This window comes from Oryctolagus cuniculus, chromosome 3, assembly GCF_964237555.1.
Source record: "Oryctolagus cuniculus chromosome 3, mOryCun1.1, whole genome shotgun sequence".
Taxonomy (NCBI): Eukaryota; Metazoa; Chordata; class Mammalia; order Lagomorpha; family Leporidae; genus Oryctolagus; species Oryctolagus cuniculus.
Window position 1 is genome coordinate 178661920 of NC_091434.1, and position 21388 is coordinate 178683307.

Sequence of the window (21388 nt, forward strand, 5' to 3'; positions counted from 1 at the left end):
AAACCTGGAATCAAGTAGGGTGTCCATCATTAGGTGAAATAGATAAAGAAAATGTGATACATATAAACAATGGAATATTATTCAGCTATAAAAAATAATGAAATCCTACCATTGCAGCAACATAGATGTAACTGGGGGGCATGATATTGAGTGAAATAGGTCAGACCCAGAAAGACAAATACTACATTTTCTCCTTTATATGTAGGAATTAAAATTTAAAAAAAAAAAAACACAAGCAAACAAAAAAGATAACCTCATAACACAAGTTTTGTGATTGGGGTCCTGGAAATTGCATAAACATTTCTGTTACCTGGATAAATAACGAAAGAAAGTGAAAGAAATATACTGCCCAGATTGGTGCGCTCTTTAAGCAATGTTAAGGAAGGCCCTCCTAACAGGTCTGCTTGGTTGTAACTTGACCGTGTTGCAAGAGAAGTTGGGCAGAAGTGGGTATTTAGCTGGTACATTGCCAGCTAGAATAAAGTCGGAAATATTTTACAATGGAGAAGGGAATAACAGAATGGGAAATCAAATAGGAATCTCTGGCACAGGTAGACATCAATAAAAGACTTTTATGATGTCATGCTGGTGGACTTCCAAGCCTAGCTTCTCAGCTTAGCCTTTCTCTTTCATGTAAAACCTGCCCAATAAAATGCTTGCCAGGAGGCAGGTTGTATGACTGATGATGGTGATGATGTGATTTTTCCATAATACTCCAAGAAATTGTTGCAAATACAACTAGGGAGACATATATTGCAACGTATATTGCAACAGTAATTGCTGTAACTTACTGACAGCTTCCTATGTGGCAGGAAGATTACACACATTAATTTTTTGATACCTTACAATAAAACCAATATTTTGTCACTCCCATTTTACAGAATAAGACCTGAAACTTAGAGGGGTGTGCTCTTACCCCGAATGCTAGCCTGCCATTCCTTGAAACCGCTGTCATATGGCTTGTTTAGAATTGGGAGCCATTCTGAGTCTGAAAACTAGACACAAGGCTGTGAGTTAAGAAACATTGATGAAAATCACTTGCTAGAACACGATTTCCCCTGGGAATCTGGAGGTTCAGGGAAGCCTCCCACGGTGGCCGTTTTCCATGGTGTTTTCGGCAGCACACTCTCCATGCGGGTGTTAAGTATTTGAGATTTTAAATTATATAGTGAAACGAGTTTTCAGGAAGATGGACTTTTCACTCAATATTTTGCCTTTCTTTTTTTCTGCCTGACTAAAGTATTTTTCTTCTCTTTATCCTTTGTTTTAGGGAGGAACCTCTTTTTGCTCTTTTGTTTTAGCAGTACTAAGTTCATCTGATACTCGTTTCTCCGTTGTTTGCTTTTTTTCTAACCAAAAGCATATTTGGGCATCCGTTCAAGTTGATAACTATAGACCCAGCTCATTTTGATAGCTATATGGATATTCTTTCTCATCACTAGTGACAGTCAGAATACTCTGTGGTTACCTGTACATTGTCAGAACAGCATCCTGTTCTAAAAGGGGGGGTGCGGGGAGAAGATTGATTCTCAGATCTCTAGGGCATGAATGTCACAGTTGTTTATTTCCATGTCATTAAGTATTAGTATTTATACAAGTTTTTGTCATGACAGAAATAATGCAATAAATATTTTAGGGTAATAGCCTTATATATTAGTATTTTAGTTCCTATCAGAAAGATTCTAAAAGTTGGATTACTGGGTCAAAGGGTATACACATATTTTAATGACTAATTTTAATTATTACATGAAAACCTGCAGCTAACAGTAGTATGCCAATATTCCCTGCCTACCTTTTTGACAGCGCAAAATTTTGTCATTATTTTCTAAAAATTTAATGGGTAAAAAGTAGAATTTCATTTTTTAGTTACTTTTTCTGCTACAGTAGAAATTTAGCATCTCTACTAATTTACAGCCATTTGAGCTTCTTCCTACCTGAGATTCTTATTTATAAGTTTATCCATTTTCTATTGACTTTTTTCTTAACAATGCTCTTGGCAAATTCTGTATATTAAACTCTTTTCTGGTGAAATTTCTTACTATCATTATTTCCTTCAGACAACTTTTTAAGAATCATAGTTTCTTTGGATTTACACTTTTAATTTTTCTCTAGTCAAATGTTCCTCTTTTAAAGTTTTTAAATATTTTGCTCAAAAATACATTTTTTGCTAAAGTTTTTAAATTGCTTGCTTTCAAACTTTTAAATATTTTAGAACATGTAATCTATTATCTGTGTTGCACTTCCATTTCTGCAGTGAGGTAGAAGACCATATTTGTATCCTTTCAAAGCATAGACATTTTGCTAGCAGCACTTACTAAATAAAAACTTCCTCAGTAGCTGACCTGAAATACTATTTTCACACATCACATGTCTGTGTACATTGGATATGTTTCTGGGTACTGTTCTCTGTAACTTATCTATTCCTTTACTATTAATGTCTGCTTTAAAATGGTGACTTTGTAAGCAGCTTGAATATCTGATAAGACAAGAACCCTATTACTACTTGATTGTTTTATAACTTGGAGAGCCATTCTCCAGTATTTATTTGTGTGAATTTTAGATTTTGTGTCCTTTTCCTCAACAAATGTGCACTATCATTTTGATAAATATTTTTACTTATTTTGGAATAGAAAATTAGTTTTCTACATCCTGGAATATGGTATGATTTGAGTTGTGTTCATCTCATTATGTCCTTAAACACAATGTATAGATTTTTCTGTGATTGGTACACCCAAGTACTGATCACTCTTCTCCTCATATTAGACTTAAGAGTTTTTACTAGACTACGTAGCCATAAAAACTAAGACAAAACAACCAAAGGAAAAAATAATTTTAATAACAAGATGAATGTTACATTTTCTTTAAGATTATTTTATTCAAAACATGGGGTGACCAAGACAGAGCAAGAGATAGAGAAACGGATCTTCCATCTACTTGTTAACTCCCCACATGGCTGCCCTCAAGAAGGCTGGGTAAAGCTGAAGCCAGGATCCAGGAACTCCATCCGGGCTACCCGGGTTAAAATAGAGGACTGATGACAAAGAAAGGAATGAGATTGTGGTGGAAGAAAAATATATTCACTTTTCTGTTCAAAAATGTCTGAAAGAGCCTGCAGCCTAGCAAATGCTGGAAGAGCAGACACAAGGAATCATTGAAATACATGGAATAACAAGGAAGCTTGGGTTTCCTTCAGTCCATACTACATACCTCAGAGGCCTGATGATAGCTACCTCAATCATTCTCCACCTCCTCTCCTCCCTTCATGTGCCTGGAATCTTCTCCACTGTTTGCCCTTGACCCTAGACATCCAGGCTTCATCTTGACGGAGTTACATAAGGGACTCTTCAGTGGATCCACGCAAGGGCTCATTGAACTGGATGCGATACTCTGTCCGCTTAGAGTAGAGCATCAGCAAAGCATAAATCTTTCTCTCTTCAGTGCTTTTACAGCACAAGACAGCTACATTCTTCTAGTAAAATGATCTTGCATATTTACTTAAAGGTACGTGGAGTGAATACGGGGCAGGAAAGGAAAGAAATGTGTTTTGGCACAGTGTATCCTGGCGTATACACTAAAAGATATTAGAGATAAGAGTCTTACTAAAACTCTGGCTGCTATTACATATGAGGAGTCTCCAAAGGTTCTTGGAAATGTTTATTATGACAAAACTATGCATGGATTCCAAAGGAATTTTACACCAAAAAATTTTATAATCTTTTTGAAGTATCCTCATGTGTTACCAATTTATATTGAAAAAAAAAATCTTGTGGGCCCTGGAAAGGTAAGTCTGACTCTTTCTTTTAATAACTGTGCCAGATATTAACCATAGAAAACCAGGAATAAGGATAATTGAGGAATGCTGTTGCTATCACTGATGGGACAGTAGCTTTGAACATTCTCTCCAAGCTAGAGTAATGCTGACTGAAGGTTTGCCACAATTCTATCCAGGAACAATATCTTAGTTGATGATAAAACGTGGAAAGTCAGCCAGGAGATGGCAGAGGATCAAGTTCACTCTAGGAAGCAAATGTCCCCCCAAAGAAAAATTTCAAGCTCCACAGGAAGGGCAATAGTGGGGTAAAGCTGAAAAGATATTTAATCCTCTAAATGGGTGTATTTCTACAGTTACCAAGAGAAAATGAGATATATCAATGCTTAGAGATTAGGTCTTCAGAGGACATGCATGGAAAACACTGTGGATTTTTTCCCACTTCTGTAGCCAGCAAAACACGCTCACACTGACTCACTAAGGTCATTTGACCTTCTCCAGTATATTGTGTTTGACTAGAAAACATCACTCAGTTTCAGGAACCAGCTCTTCCATGTAATGGATGCAGCTTTCTCCCTTGCAAAAATCATTTTTAATGCCCTGTCTGTGTATGCAGGAACAAATATTTCAAGTTCAGAATATTAAAGATTAGGACTGAGAGGAGAACGATCGCCAATCATCACATCAGGTTCTGAGTCTTTGCTTGTTTATCTGTCTTTAGAATTGTTTTCTCAATTCCCAGTCTGTCCAATTGATGAACACAACTCAGCATGAAGTTCACCTAACAGCAAGGAAGTCTTACCTATCTCTGAGCCCTCTCCCACAATAAGGGACAACAATGTGTTTTGGTGACTTCAGTATCCAGGAGTGTCTCTTTTTCATGCCTTGTATGATCCCAGCCCTTCTAATAACAATGTGGAAACAACAACAAATTTTAAAGGGTCATTATAAAAATAGACAATAAATGTAGCTATCATTGAGAACAAACTGAACTTAAAAAGTATTGGATTCTCACAGTTTCTCATCTTGTTGTCTTATTTCTGGTTTGATTTTTCTGTCTTTGCAAATCAATTTTATCATTTTCTCCATCTACACACTGTAATAGAGCTGCCTTGTAGCTCTAGTGTTCACTCTTACAGTCCAGCTACAGGAAGAGATTCATTAGTATTTAAGGTTCAATACCCACTGCAAAATAATAACTGAGCCTGATAAAATTAGGTAGACTCCAGGACATTGTAACGATAGCTCAAACAGCAGACCCACGACACAAGTGGGTAAGGGAAGTTCTCAGAAAAATCAACAATATTTTGGTGCCCTAAGATTATTTACTATAATCTGCAGTATCTTCCACTTATTTATCTAATAAGTCCAACTAGTATTGAATATCCTTGAGAGCAAGTACTGTAACTCATCTTTGACTTTTCACCATGTAATGCCGTTAGTGCCATATAGTAGGTGTCCAGCATTATTTATTAAACAAATCTCTTTCATTAAATGCTTTGAATAAAGCATTCATTAGAGTGTAAATAAACTGTCACTTTCAAAGACTTAGGCCCAAATAATAACCTTATAGAGAATATTTGCAGGATGTGAGGGAAGATAGAACACAAAAGTACCCACAAAAGACTGTCGATGTATTGAACCATTATAGAAAAATGATTTCAGAAATGGGTTTGCTTTCAAGCATATCAGGGTTTGAATAGGAATTCTGCCACTTTCCATTTAAATGCCCTGAGCTAACTGCTTTCTAAACCTCAATTTCTTCATCTGCAAAATAAAAAAATGATAATAACAACACTTCCCAGGTTTGTTTTAATGTGGAAGTGGGATTTTACGTATACAGTGAGAACAATCAAATGTAAGGACATTCCCTCCTTTCTCCCCCCACTCCTATCCTGGAACCTCTCTTACCTCCAGTATAACTTTCCTCAGTAAGTTGCTCACTACATTGTATGGAGTGCTTAGAAAGAAATTCTAAGATTTAGAAGGAACAAATCAAATCAAGGATCTATTAAAATTCATTATATAAGTTTTGAGAAATTAAAGAGCAGCAGGGAGTTTACTTAGATTGAAGGAAGTTGAAGCTTAAAGAATGTGAACACTCAGAGCATGGTACTGTAAGTCACATGGCCCAACTTCCTTAAGTAGAAGTGGAGACTGAGACACAGAACAGAAGCGAGGTGCTCACCGATCTGTGAAAGACAGTGGTGGGGCTGGACCTGCCAATGATCAGCACTTTCTGTCTCAGAAGGAGGGGACATGGACTGAACCTACAGAGGATGCCTTTGACAGCTGATTCAGCGTTTTCTATACTGCCAAAATTCAAGGTTCGTTTGGATGTCTGACCTATTACCCACTATTCCTTAATTTTCTCAGCTGAACTGAATTCACTTGCACCTCGCATCAGTCATCCTCTGCCACAGATCCACAGCTCACCTTGCCATCACTCAAAACTTCTCTGAGTTCTTTAATCCCAGACCCAACCCCAACCCCAACCTTTAATTTCCTTACTTCACCACATTTTAGAATCATTGGCATTTCCAGGCCATTAATTTCCTTCTTGTTCCCCCATCAGTATCTTATCAATGTTTTCTTTTTGTAAAAAAAAAAAAAAAAAGAAGATTTATTCATTTATTTGAAAGTCAGTTACACAGAGAGAGGAGAGGCAGAGAGAGAGAGAGAGAGGTCTTCCATCCAATGGTTCACTCCCCATTCGCCTGCAACGGCTGGAGCTTCACTGATCCGAAGCCAGGAGCCAAAAGCTTCTTCTGGGTCTCCCACCCGGGTGCAGGGGCCCAAGGACTTGGGCCATCTTCTACTGCTTTCCCAGGCCATAGCGGAAAGCTGGATCGGAAGTGGAGCAGCCAGGGCTCGAACTGGCGCCCATATGGGATGCCAGGGCATTACACCCTGTGCCACAGTATCAGCCCTTGCCAATGTTTTCTGTTCTTTTCCTGTTAGCCTAGATTTTCCGATACTTTGTGGAAGTTTTTTGTTGTTGTTGTTAGTAATCTCAAATTCCTTGCAACCAAGTCCTCCCACGTTACTATTTTTAAAACAAACAACGAAAACAGTCAATCCAGCAACATTCCTCCTGATTCCCAAACTTGGCTGCTGAACATACTGGACAATTCAGAACTACCTAGGTTGGCTCTGCTTTATATGGATGGATTATCAGCTGGCACCTGCAAGTTATCTCACAGCAATTATTTCAAAGTGACATACTCAACTCCCTCTTGCATACCTTCAAAACAGCATCTCTCTCTCTCTCTCTCCTCTCTTTTTTTTTTTTTTTTTTTTTTTTGTATCATGAAGAAATAGAGACAATCTGGCTACCACCACCTCAATTCCCTGCACTTCTATTTGTCCCCCCCCCCCCATATCTTTACTCATTCTCATGGGATGAATTATTTGTCCATCTATCCAAGGTTAATTCCCCTAAATGTACTCTGTGTCACACCTCTTCTATCTATTCAAAAGCCTCAATCCATCATTTTCCCCTTCAACTTGAAGGGGGAGGTATATACTTACATAAACATACCCAATAGCTCTATTCCTTTATTATCCTAAAATCCTTTAATTTTATTTAATACAACCATTTTAACCATAAAGAGGAATGAAGTATTGATACACACTACAACATAGATAAACCTTGAAAATATTTTACTAATTGAAAGAAGGCAAAAAGAATAAATCACATGTATTATTTCAATTATATGAATATTCTAGAGAAGGGAAATTCATATTGACAGAATTCAAATTTCCAAAGGCTAGAGGGAAGACAGGGTGGAAAGTGTGTGCCTTTGGGGGATGATAACAGTGTTCTAGAATTCACAGTTTTGCAAATTTATCCCAAACCACAGAGCAGTATTTCTGAAAGGATGAATGATAATGTTGTAATATCTGAACTATATCTCAATAAAACTCCTATTTTAAAAAGTCTAAACTGAAAACACCATTACCTTCAGACTATATAAGTAGGCAGCACATCATTGTTTTCTTCTTTAAGGGTTAGACCAAAATACAGCCACCTTCAGAATCCACAAACTGAGCTTGAGATCGAAAATAGGACTACAATGGATAATTCCATAATTTCCTCATGATAAATAAACCCAAGAGATAAATAACCAAAACATCAGACACTTCAAAAATCACTTCATTTTATTTATCAAAATTAGTTGACAATATAGAAATATTATATTCTAATTGAGCTTTGGACAATGTTTATCATTGCTGTTCTATATAATCTTTTATGGAAAAGGCAATTACTTGAAATGTGATTCTAAATGACAAAATCTAATTAAGATGAGGTGTCTATGTAGGTTATTACTTTGGACTTTATGTAACCTAACAAATATGTTTATGAACTTAAATAAGGAGGTAAAAGGTAAAATTTCCTGATGATGAAAATAATTAAATTGAAAAAATAAATTCCCATCTATTAACATTCATCTGTATGCTTATGTACTTATTCTTTGATAAATCTTTGATTATTCACTATATACCAAGCACGGTTTTGGATTTAGTTCATCATAAATGATGTTCTATGGTTCAGTATTTGTTATACAAGAGAAGTAATGAAGCATTCATTTCTGCTTCTACAATGTGGAATCTCCTGACTAAAGGGGATAGATTGTTATTCGTTCTTTCTAGCTCAGAACATGAGGACTATTTGTCCAATAAAATGACATCAAATCTTCAAGAAATATAAGTCAATGTTCCAGTGAATTAATCAATCTTAAAAAAAACTTGTATTTTACTCAAGTTCAAATGCCTTGAAAGAGATTTTTTTTAGTTACAGTATTCTCCATTCTTCCAGCAGGTTAAAATGAGGGGTTACCTTTTTTGATCACTGAAGCTTATAAACTATTCATTCACATAACTTCCCTGTTCACCACTCTACTTTTTCACATCTGTTTGAAGTAGGCAGGCATACAGGTTAAAATTGATCAGATTTGTGAACTGGAAGACCAGGCCTTCGCCACACCCCTGTGTGGCCTCATGCCCCTACCTGATGCCTTTGCCACGCCCCTGTGTGGCCCCATTCCCCTACCTGGCCACACCTGGGTGCCCACCAGCCAATCAGGTTAATTAATCACTCCCCTTTTGAAGTGGGTTAAAAGCCAGGCCACGGCACCTCCAGGGCACATGGCCTGAAGGCCATGTGCTCTAGGCTTCCAGGCCTAGATGCTCTTCCACGTGGCTGGTTCCTGGTGCTCGGTATGAACCCCTATTCATCTCTCTCTCCTAAATAAAGCTCTCACTCTCCTATGCATCTTTCTCACTAAATAAAAGCTTAAAACGTGCCATGCTGCCTCGTTTATCTGTGCCGGTATTTAGAATTCTTCTCTAAATATTAGGCAAGAACCCTCTTGGGCTTATTAATATCGGGGATTTAGTAATAGGCCCGTGGTGAAATCGTAAGGCACCCCAAATTCCGGCAGCACATGTGGCACCCTGGATAGCATTTCTAGGGAACTTTAAGGGGCCACATTTCAGGGTAAATTTTAGGGGGTCTTCTCCGATTTCATGTTCATTTGTTCAATATGGGATTTAAAACAGAATTATTTTTAGTTTATAAAATTCTTTCCTTCCTTCAAGACTTTTCCCAATCTATAGCTCTGTTTTCTTTCACTGGCAAAGATAACATTTTCTTTTTGTCTCAGTTATTGCTGGAATATCAGAGTTCCTCTAGCCAAGCAGATGAAATGCTCTGTTTTCCTGTGTTGAGGCCTGTTTTTCTCAGGGTTTTTAAATCATGCAAGAGCTACAAAGTAGGTAATGTTGTGATGCAGAAAAAAAGACTCATTTGCCCTTCAAATGTTGTTGCTGCATCCCAAGTTCCTATAGTTTTGTTCATTTAGAAACTTTTTTTTTTAATCCACAAGAAATAGTTGGACTCCATGGACTCATTGATTAAATAACAAAAATGAGCCAAGAAATAATTTGGAAATCAGAAAGTGAGCACATTTATTCACGGCAGTAATCGTGTTCAGTATTGCCTCTTTGCTCAGAAGAGAAAGAAAATATGACTAAGAAAGTTGACCGAGGACAAAAACATAGAAAATAAGAGAACTTTAATACATTTTCTGATTACAGCGGTATTTAGCTTCTGAAAAAGACAAGATAATAAAGTAAGATTTAACCTTTCTTCCTAGATAATCCTGGTATTATCTTTCAAAACTGTTACCTCTTCCCAAGGGCTTCAGAGCCCACCCTCCTCCACCTGCCCCTCCGTGTTCGTTTTTCAGTTCACCACATTGTAATTCTGCATTCGCTTGCCTCCCCTCACTGAGCTATGAGTGTTCTAAAGGCAAAGATGGTGCATGTCATTTCTGTCCCTTTAAATACTGGAATGAAGTGAGCTCTTAATATTAAATGGAAGTAGGGAAGGAAAAAAAGTAGGAAGGGAAGGAAGGAAACTAAGGTTGATTTTCATATCTGCCTATTCTGTATCCATGAATTCATCTTCCATATGGAAAATGTTATATCTACAGTACTCAACATGTACAGATTTTGTTTTTCCCATCATTCCCTGAGCAATACATCACAACAAATTTATGTAGCATGTGCATTCTGTTATTTATTATAAGTAAATTAGAGAAGATTTAAAGTCTATAAGGGGTGGGGGAGATATACCACTCATGACATCTGTATCTCCTATCAAAATGCCTGGGTTCAACCCCTGGCTGCAGGAACCATTGGCAGCTTCCTGTTTATGCACATCCCAAGACAGCAGTGAGGGCTCAAGTAGTCATGGCTCCACATGGGAGATCCAGGTTGAGTTTCTGGTTCCTGACTTTGACCTGATCCAGTCTTTTCTGTTGTGGGATTTGGGTAGTAAACCAGTGGATAGGAGTGTGCTCTCTCACTCTCAAATAAAATAAACTTTTAAAAATATTTTAATTAAAAATAAAATTATGTTTATGGGAGGATTGTATGGTTTATATATAAATTCTGTTTAATTTTGCATAAGAGATTTGAGTCTCTGGATTTTGGTGTTCGCAGAGGATCCTGAAACCAATCTTGCATAGGTACCAGGATTTACTACATGATTGTCCTCATAATGCTAAAACTAAATAATATTTAACAATAATTCTTTTACTAGATTCCATCATGATTGTTCCTTCTTTTTATATTATGGCTAAAAATTCTTAACTTTGCCAACCATGACTATCATTTAATTAATTTGAGCTGGCATTTAGGAAGATATGTTAATCTAATTGAGAAGCTAAATAGAGGTGGACGTTTGTCATAGCAGCTAAGATGTCACTTTGGGTCTCTGCATCTCATATCAGAGTCCCAGATCCACTTCTAATTCCAGCTTCCTGTTAATGTGCACCCTGGAAGGCATGAGGTCATAGCTTTAGTAGTTGGGTCTCTGACACCCTCTCTGGAGATCCAGGTTGAGCTCTGGGCTCATGCCTTCAGCCTGACTGAACCCTGGTTGTTGTGGGCATTTTGGGAGTGAATCAGGGGATGGGATATCTGTCTCCCTGTCTGTCTCTACCTCTATCTCTCTTTCAAATAAACAGGATAAATGTTTTTAAAGAAACTGTTTTTAAATCTCAATGTAACAGAGTTTTTGTTTTGTTTTGTTTTGTTTTTGTTTTTGTTTTTTTGACAGGCAGAGTTAGACGTTAGAGAGAGAGAGAGAGAGAGAGAGAGAGAGAGAGAGAAAGGTCTTCCTTTTTCCATTGGTTCACCTCCCAAGTGGCCTCTACGGCCGGCGTGTTGCGGCTCGTGCGCTGATCCAAAGCCAGGAGCCAGGTGCCTCCTCCTGGTCTCCCATGCGGGTGCAGGGCCCAAACACTTGGGCCATCCTCCACTGGGTTCCCAAGCCACAGCAGAGAGCTGGACTGGAAAAGGAGCAACCAGGACAGAATCTGGCTCCCCAACCGGGACTAGAACCCGGGGTGCCAGCGCCGCAGGCAGAGGATTAGCCTAGTGAGCCTTGGCGCTGGCCCCATAGAGTTCTCTGGAAAGATATCCCCAGGTATTCTGACATAACTTTTAAAGATTATTTTTATTTATTTGAAAGATGAGTTACAGACAGACACAGAAAGAGGCCTTCCATCCACTGCTTCACTCCCCAAATGGCCACAACAGCCAGAGCTAAGCCAATCCAAAGCCAGGAGCAAGGAGATTCTTCCAGTCCTCCCATGTGGTGCAGGGCCCAAGGATTTGGGCCATCCTCTCTGCCTTCCCAGGTGCATTAGCAGGGAACTGGATTGGAAATAAAGCATTCAGGCTTCGAACCAGCCCCAATGTAGGATGCCAGTGCTGTAAGCCAGGGCTTTGACCCACTGACCCACAGTGCTGGCCCCTTGACATAACTTTTTAAATAAATAAATAAATAAATAAACTTATTTATTTATGTAAAGAGAACAGATTTCTACTGCTTATATGTACAGTTTTAAGAGCATGATGATACTTCACACCCTACTTCCCTCTCTCCCTCCCACCCCCTTTCATCTTTCTCTTCTTATTTTTCTTTTAATTTTTGTGATGACATGCTTTTAATTTACCTTAATATCCAAAGCTTATGCTCCACCAAATGAATTCAATAAGTAAAAAGTAGAAAGACAACTATTCCTGAGGAGTATAGACAAGAGCTATAAACAATAATCAAATTGAATCTTAAGACGTCAATTTCCTGAGTTAACTTTTAAAATATAGGAATTTGGGGGCAGGAGGATCAAGGTTTTTCTGAAAATAAAAATCCTTTTGAATATTTTGCTTTGATTTTTCCCATTTAATAAATTTGTTATTAGTTATAATAAATTGAGATTTTCAAATACTTTCACACTTTTCTGTTGCTCTTTCAAGCCATATCTTTATTTTTAAATTTTTTCTTTCAAAATAAATTCTACAGAAATATTTTTGTGTTGAGAAAGAAGTTAATACTACAAATAAATGTCAGAAAAATTGAATTTATATATGAAAATTAAAATCCTAAATTGACAGAAAACAAATTTAATAGCTATATAATCTTTAAAAGGATAACTTGCATAGCTTTGAAAAATTGTTGACAAAATAATATAAAATATTTAACATTGAAACATAGGCATTTTAAGAAGGCAGATAACTTCTGAAGGACTTTTCTTTGCAGCTAATACATTACACAGATATTTAACACATTCTAATAAAAATGTGTACAGTTATAACTGTCATCGAAAATACCAAAAAAGGGAAGAGGGTACCCCTGTGGCACAGAGGGTTAAGCAGCTGTTTGGGACACCCTCATCCTGTGCTGAAGTTCCTGGTTCGAGTCTGTCTATCCCACTTCCGAACCAGCGTCCTGCTAATGTGTGCCCTGGGAGCAGTGGTGGTGATTCAGTGATGTGCTCCTCTAATCCACGTGGGACCTCAAAGACTTTCCTTCTGTCTTAGTCTCTTAGTCTTCTGGCTAGGGCCTGACCCTGCCCTGGCTGCTCCTGCATTTGGGGAGTGAACCAGTAGATGAAAGATCTCTCTCTCTCTCTCTATATATATATATATATATTTATATTTATAGACAGATATACATATATACATGCATTTATATATGTACCTATAGATATAAATACATACATATATGTGTGTATATGTATGTGTGTGTATATATATATATATATACCTTTCTATTGCTCACTCTTTCACTCTGCCTTTCAAGTAAGTGAGTCTTTTTAAGACAAAAAATTGGGGATGGCATTGTGTTATGGTGGGTTGGGGCTCCACTTGTGACATCAGCATCCCATATGAGCACCAGTTCAAGTCCTGGCTGCTCTACTTCAAATCCAGCTCGCTAATAATGTGCCTGAGAAATCAGTAGAGGAAAATGGCCCAAGTTTTTGGTCCCCTGCACCCACATGAAAGACCTGTTTGGAGTTCCAAACTCCTGGGTTTGGCCTGGCCATTGTGGCCATTTTGGGGGAGTGAACCAGCGAGTAGAAGACTGTGTGTGTGTGTGAGTGTGTGTGTGTGTGTCTGTCTGTCTGTCTCTAACTCTCTCTCTCCCTCTCTGTAACTTTACCTTTCAAATAAATAAATCAATCTTTTTTAAAAAGACAAAAAATAACATATGCTGGCAAAGATGTTGAAAAGAGTAACTCATAAAAGCATTTGAATCTCAAATATTGACTAAAACATCACTGGAAGAGTACACAAAGCCTGTAATTTTACATATATTTTATGCATTTATTACAGATATTTATATATACATATTTATATTTTTTACTTATTTCTTCTAACTTAAATTTTGTATCCTTTTGACCAATATAAAACCACCCCCTACCTCATCTGTCCTAGCCCATGGTTGCCACTGTAATACTCTCAACTTTTATGAGATCAGCTTTTCTAGATTCCCCATGTAGATGAAACCACACAGTATTTGTCTTCCATGGTACAATACAGAGGGTGTAATTAATATAATTATATGGCATTGTTGAAAAATGCTCATAGAGTGGATATTAAATGTTCTCACCATAAAAATGTTAACTGTGAGATACAGCAAATGTTAATCATCTAGATTTACTCATTCCAAATGAAAATATACTGTTGTGCATATCATTCTGCATACAATAAACACATGTAATTTTATGTCATTTTTAAAAAGTAAGATAAATACAAGGAGTTGCAAAAATTCTTATATAATGCAGGTAGATGTGAAACTGGTAAAACACTTTCGAAGGTAATCTGGAAGGAGTTGTTAAAATAGCTATATCAAAATAGCACGGACTGGGTGGTTTGACAGCAAAGATTGACTCCTCCCAGTTCCAGCATTGGAAAGCCCAAAGCCAAGGTGCTGTATGACTTGGCTCCTGGGGAGGGCGCCCTTCCGGACTGTGTCCTCATGGAGCAGAATGAGCGGGGGCGAAGTCTCCTGTGTCTTTCTTAAAGGTTGCTAACTGAGTCACAAAGGCTCTGCTTTCATGACCCGATAATCGTCTCTCAAAGGCCTCATCTCCAATTAACAAAACACCAGAATTAGAGTTTCAACACAGGAATTTTGAGGTTACATGAACATTTATCCAATAGTGAAATAGTATTTACATCTGTAGATATCCTAAATACATTATCCAAAAACTAAAACTAACCACAAGCATGAAAACATCCTACATCCTATATTAGTGTGTAATAGCAGCGTTATGTATTATTTTCAATAGTGTTTAAACAAAGAACCAGAATATTTAAAAGTAGTCTTTTCATTAGATAATGCAAATTATAAAACATGGAGCTGTTTAAATTACAAATATAAAAACAATTTAGCAAAGTGAAAAATGTGGTATGTCAAATAAAATAGTAGGATATAAGTTCTATGCTAAGAATGAAGTCTTGTGATCATTGATAAGACCTGGAAGAGAATATGAGAAATCTAAGCATTCTATTTATTAGAACAGTATAATCATAAATAAATTTGAAAGCTGATATATTGATTTACATTCTAGCTTTGAAGTGTAATTTGTGCAATGATAATTTTTAAATGAAATATTGGCTAAACAAAACATTTTTCTTAGTAATTTCCCTTTTAAGTTTTATTTTGACATATAATTATACAAATTTATGGGGTACAATGTGATATTTCTATACGTATACACCTTGGGAAATGACCAAATCAGGGTAGACTGGTGGCTAGGATTGACAGATTTAACAAATAAAAATAAAGGACTCCCAGTAAAATTTGAATTTCAGTAAGTATTTACCATTCAATGGTGGACACAAAATTTTACCACAAAGTATTTGTTGTCTGAAGTTCAAATTAAAATGGGGGTTCCATTTTTTATCCTTATTAAAATTTTATTTAAGTTATACAAGTTTCATGCATTTCATATATATAGATTTAGGAACAGAGTGATATTTCTCACCCTACCATCCCTTCTGTCCACTCTCTAACCCTTCCTCTGCCACTTCAAATTCCCACTGCTAATTTTTACAAAGATCTATGTTAAGTTTACTTAATGATCATATAGATAACCATACACTAATAAAAGAGTTCAACAAATAGTACGGAGGAAAAATAAACACTTTTCCTCAACGGAAGAGACAAGGGCTATAAACAACCGTTAAATCTCAGAATGTCCATTTCAGTCCAATACAATGCATTTCAGGTGCTCTGTTAGTTATCTCAGATCAGGGAAAACATTATATCTGGTAGTCTAATTGGTGCCACTTAGGGTCCATATCCCATGCATTAGCCATTCCTAAGAGCAGTGATGCCTCACTGTGACAAGCTGGGGGGAGGGCAGTGAAGGGTAGATGAAACAATCGTTGGCGGAAGCAACCTTGGCTTTTACCAAATGTAAAATTGTTTAACTTTTCATTACTTTAATAGATCCTCTAAAATACTATGTTTATGTGGGCCAGGAATGAAATAAAACTGAAATAAGAATGATGTATGAGATCAGATAATTGAAATAATTTTGGTCAAACAGGGATTATTATTTCCCCAAATCCTAAAGCCTGGATCAACTTCCTGGATCTCAGCTGGGGAATACATCCCTACTGAACCCAGCTAACAATCACTCATATGGTACAGTTTACATTTTCAAAAAGCCCTGCTGAATCAAAGAGCTGGAAGAGATCCAGAACTGCCCTGGAGCCACTGTTGAACCCACTGATGTATCTGATCAGTTCTTGCCAGATTGTTTATTTCCATGAACCATGTATTCATTGTCATCTGTGGCTGGATAAGGAATGTTGCCTAAAGGGAAGTGCATAGCTGCTTCCAGATTATGGCTTTATTAGCTAACGAGATGCTTCATTGAAATTTTATAGCCATTTCCTTCTTGATATGTTGTAAATCTTTGAGTCTTTACTCAGAGGTATAAATGGCCTGGACAAGAGAATTGGCTACAGCAAAAACCCTAAAGCAATAGTCAGCCTGTGGTTTGAAGGCCTAGAGAGAATGAGGGTGTAGTGCAACTTAGTGAACAAAAGCAAGAGTGAACAAGATGAAAGCAGAGAGGCAGAGAAGGCTATAATCTCTAAAAACATGTGCATACCCTGACTGCAACGCAGCCCTGGAGAGGTGCAGAGAGGGGACTGTTAGAATCTGATCCCTCAGCATACAGGGGCTTCTGTTCAATCATTCGATGCAGGTTTTTAACTACATCAGATAACTAGAGCATGTTCGGGAACAATATGTTGCTAAACACAAACCATGATATTTTGTTAACTCAATACTGCAATGCTGTGGCCTCTTAACTGGTATTCCTATTTTCATTTTTGCCTTCCTCATACCCTCTTGATACCCAGGAGTCAGGATAATTCTTTTTTTTTTTTTTTTAAGATTTATTTGAAAGTCAGAGCTACACAGAGAGAGGAGAGTTCCTCCATCTGTTGGTTCACTCCCCAGATAGCCACAACGGCTGGAGCTGCGCCGAACCGAAGCCAGGAGCCAGGAGCTTCTTCCAGGTCTCCCACGCGAGTGCAGAGGCCCAAGGACTTGGGCCATCCTCCACTGCTTTCCCAGGCCATAGCAGAGAGCTGGTTTGGAAGAGGAGCAGCAGGACTAGAACCGGCACCCATATGGGATGCCTGTGCTTCAGGCCAGGGCATTAACCCACTGTGCCACAGCGCCGGCCGCAGGATAATTCTTAAAATATAAGTCAATTTAATTATACAATTTCCCTTTCTAGTTGGGTACTTCCGGGTTTCTGCTCAGAAAGTGGAGAACTGGAAAGAGTATCACTCCCATTCTTTTATCACAACTTTGAACCCAGCAGATGTATAAGAAAAGGCAAACCAGAGGCATAAAACCTATTTAGTTCAGTCTCTGTGTCCTACACAGAAAATCCAGCTTTCCACAGAAACAATTATGAGGCATATCAAAAGGAACGAAGACAAAGCAATCAATAAACCTGGACTCAGATATGATAATTATAACTGTCAGACACAGAACCTAAAATAATTATGCCTACTATGTTGATAGCTCACATAGTCTTAGAAATTCAGTCAGGAAATGAAATCTGAAGAGAGAAGGAAGGAACAGAAATGTTAGAAATGAACAACAGTAGCAAGAATGAGCAATGCCTTTGTGCACATGGCACAGTTGAAAGTAAAATCAGTAAACTTGGAGGTAAGTCAACAGAAATCATATTTTTCTAAAAAATATTACAAAGCTCTCAAAACTCAACAAAAAGAAATCAAACAATCCAAGAAAAGGCACAAAGAAATGGGCCTTCACCAAAGAGATATACATGGCAAATAAACATATAAGGAATGCCATTATAGTTCAATAATAACCACAATGAGAAACCACCAGGCACTTTTAGAAACAACTATATGTTTTATTAAATTAGTAACACCATGCACTTGCAAATATATGGAGCTATAGGAAATCTCCTACATCTTAGTGAAATCTCTTAATCTTAGTGAAATTAGCCAGTCCCCAAATTACAAATAGTGTGTTTTCTTTGACATGTGGTAGTTAATATAGAATACAAACAAAAATGTATAAGAATGAAACTGACAACTTATTATTTGATTACTGTTTTAACAGGGAGGAGGGAGGGAAGGAGGAAGAAAGAGAAGGAAGTATGTTTATCTTCTTAGAATTGTATATATGAAATACTTGAAATCTTCTCTTTATATTAATTTTTAAAAATAAAAATAAAAAACAGCTGATCCACCAGCTGTGAATTCGTCTGCTCTCAAGGCTGAGCAGAGCCAGGCTAGGCAAATGCCAGCTTACCATCTCTACTATCATCTGGTTTAGTCATCAAACAAAAGAATAAGAATCCAACAATAAGAAATAAACAGAAGATTGCAGAGCTTAGTGCTTGTTTTTGCCCGTTGAACAGATCACTAGAACTATCTGCATTATCTATGCATCTGGGATTTTTATTGATTGTAGCTAAGGATGTCTCTTTTTGGAAATGACAAACTTTTTAAAAAAAACTTTTTTTGCAATAGTAATTAATGGTTTTAAGTTGTTTCACATCTGGTAAAGCTGAGACTTTTAAGAATTTCATATTTAATTTGTAATAAAAGTATACAACTTAATTTTTCCCAAAACTCAACAAATTTCAAGTGCCTGTTAATAAATATCTTAAATAATAACAAAAATTTAAATTGCAGCTATTTTGAAGAACTTTATAGTTTCTTAAAAGCGTAAATGTATACTTGCCATATGAACCAGCAACTTGTTTCCAGATATTTACCTAAGAGAAATGAAAATTATATTCAAACAAATACCTTATATTCATAGCAATTTCTATTTTATTCAATTTTAGAAGGTGATTTTTTAAATTTCATTTTTATTTGAAAGGCAGGGCTTCAAGGGGACAGCAAGAGATCTATCCATTGGTTCATTGCCCAAATGCTAACAAAAGCCAGAGCCAGCCCAGGCAAAAGCAGGAGCCCAGCAAGCCATTCAGGGCTTATGTTGGAGTGGCAGGGCCTAAGTACTTGAGCTATCACCCTCCCTCTTCTATGGTGCACATTAGCAGAAAGATGGATCAAATGCAGAGTAGCCAGGTCTCTAACCAGACACTCTGCTTATGGGTGCAGGCATCCCAAGCAGCAACTTAGCCACTGTACCACACAAACCCACCCCAGTTATTATTTTTCAACTCCAAAAGTTGGAGACAATGCATGATTTTTCATATGGTAACTGATAAATTCTAGCATGTTCATTCAATGCAATATTACTTAGCAATAAAAAGAAATGTACATGATTCACACACAGGTGAATCTCTAATGTATTACTACCAAGTACAAGAAGCCATACTGAAAAAGGCTATGTGTTGTATGATTCCACCTAATTTGGCATTCTGTAATAGAGGAAACAGATCACACATAATCAGAGGTTAGGCGAGAAGGAAAGAGTTGACTACAAATAGACAGCAACATGAAAGAATTTGGGAGATGATGAAACTGGTTTCATGACTGGTCACTACATAAATTTGTACACTTGCCAAAATCTATGCTGCACCAAGAGTGCATTTTGCAGCATCTAATTTTTTAGAAAAGTCTAATATCCTCTTCGCCACTTTTTTAAAAGATTTATTTTATTTGTTTGAAAGACGGAATTACAGAGAGAGGTGGAAACAGAGAGGTCTTCCATCTGCTGGTTCAGTCCCCAGATGGCCACAACGGCCGGAGCTGTGCCGATCCAAATCCAGGAGCCAGGAGCTTCTTCTGGGTCTCCCATGTGGGTGCAGTGGCCCAAAGGCTTGGGCCATTTCTACTACTTTCCCAGACCGTAGCAGAGAGCTGGATCTGAAGAGGAGCAGCCGGGACTAGAACCGGTGCCCACATGGGATGCCAGCGCTCCAGGCCAGGGCTTTAACCTGCGCCACAGCACTGGCCCCCTCTTTGCCACTCAAAATGTAAGCTCATGCACACATCCTGTAAGGTGTGGCATGATTTTTCTATCTCTGTCTCCAATACATTTCTCACCAACTCCAGCAACAGAGTTCTTAGTAAACTACTTTTGAACTTTGTGCTGTCACATTCGCCAAATTCCAAATTTCTGGAATATCTTTTTCCCTGGCTCTTTGTTTCCTCTGATCTTGATTTGAAAGGCAGATCGATCATGAGAGAAAAAGACTGAGACAGAGAACGTGAGCGATATCTTCCATCCTCTAGTTCACTCCCCAGATGGTCACAACAGGCTGAAGCCAGCAGCCAGTCACACCAAGCTGGTATCCCATGTGGGCAGAAGGGACTCAAGCACGTGGGCAGTCTTCCCAGCAGAAATCTGAATCTAAAGAAGAGTCGGTGTGACCCTAAGCAGCAGTCCAGTATGGGCTCTGGTGTTGCAAACAGCAGCATAAGCTGCCTCACCACAATGCCAGTCCTGGTTGGTTCTTTCTTATCCTTTACATCTCAACTTTGTTGCCAACTACCAGACATGCTTCCTTAGCATCCAGTCTGCAGTAGGTTCCTTGCTATTTTCCCCTTCATTCTACATTATTTTTGCTTACTTAGCTCACAACAATTTGAGAATATCAACTGATTTGCTTTTCCTTATTTGTGATCTGTCCCCACCTCTGGAATATAAACTCCATAGTTTATATTTTTTTATCTTTTCACAAATAGTAAAATCCTTGGTGTTTGACAGCCTCTTGTTTATCATTTACATGAATGACAACTTTAAAACTATTGTGTTAAATCTTTTGAGCTACTTCTTCCACATTTCTCCCAGGCAACATTATACTTTTACAAAAAGAAAATTAAAAACATTGACTTGTGTGTAACAAGTGCATTTCTAAAATAAAGTAGATGTTAATTAATTGACCAAATAATTTTTAAAAGAGATGATATATTGAGTCACAAATCTCCACGATAGCCTGAAGGTCCTAGGTTCTGTTATGATTTTGTTTGAACACAGACTCATTCATTTTATTGCACTTTGGGAGTGGTTGCTGGAGAACAAATATGCTCAGATACAGATAACTTTATCTCAAAAAATAATACTATAAATCTTAGTGTGAATAACCCGAGAGCAGAAGCTATTTTATTTTTCCACCTGAGTATTTCAGATGTTTAGTCTGGATTCATGATGCACACAGTTGTAGCACAATCAATGTTTGATATAGTCATTAAATAATTAATACATAAAACCAAGTTACAAATGTGCAGTGTATTATAAAGAAATCACGTTAGAATAGGTGGGATCTATTGCCAACTCTG